Below are 910 nucleotides of genomic sequence, written 5' to 3'. Positions count from 1 at the left end.
CTGCGAGAGTATAAAAACAGCTGCCCCCGGACGCCAAAAGGAGGGCTCCGATTTCTTCTGTTGAGTGAAGTGCTCTCCCGTCTCTCTACTTCGGTCAAACCTGACCGCCAACTCTTTGCGATGTTAAAATAAACAAGTTGTTTCGTTGTTACCAGTCGACTCATGCTTTGCCGGGACCTTCGGATGCTTCCAGTTGTACCCCAGGCCGCCAGGCCAACGCTACCCTTGGGGCTTGCGACCCAGGTACAACCACGGGCGTCAGCGCCGAGTTCCCAACAACCGATCGTACCAGCGGTGCGATCCAAACACCGGTACCTTTGTGGTAAAAGGTTCGCTTTGGCTACAGAAAACGTCACCCTTCGTTGGCTGCAAACAGAAAAAAAAATACCACAACGTTAAGTTCGCCAGGTGGGCTATCGAGTTGCAAGATTATAAATTTGGGACAGACTATCGCAGGGGCACTCGACATCAAGACGCCGACTGCCCCTCTCGTGACCCGGAGGCTCTAAGCGACACCTTACCAGCATTGGCAGTCCTTGATTTACGCACAGCACAGCTGCAAGACGGAGAAATCGTTGATATCCTCCGACAACTGTCCGGTGAGGTGCGCACCCCCAAACGTCGTCATAAAAGCCTTCTAGTCTAGTATGTCGTTCGAGATGGCATCCTTTGTCACCGGCACCGTCAAAATGCGTCGTACCTGCCCGTCGTGCCGGCGGTCATGCGACGATCTGTGCTACTTATGTGTCACGACGCTCCGACTGCCAGTCACCTCGGGCTCCACAAGAAACTGACACGCATCAAGGAAATATTTTGATGGCCAATCGTGCATGCTAAGTTTCATCCCACCAAGTTTCGTCGTGCACGGTCTGTCAATCTGTCACCAGTCCCCATGCAACGAATCCCTTCT

The sequence above is a fragment of the Dermacentor variabilis genome, chromosome 7, assembly GCF_050947875.1.
Source record: "Dermacentor variabilis isolate Ectoservices chromosome 7, ASM5094787v1, whole genome shotgun sequence".
NCBI classification, from domain to species: Eukaryota; Metazoa; Arthropoda; class Arachnida; order Ixodida; family Ixodidae; genus Dermacentor; species Dermacentor variabilis.
The sequence above is the reverse complement of the archived record's forward strand: the minus strand, read 5'-3'. Positions refer to the sequence as shown.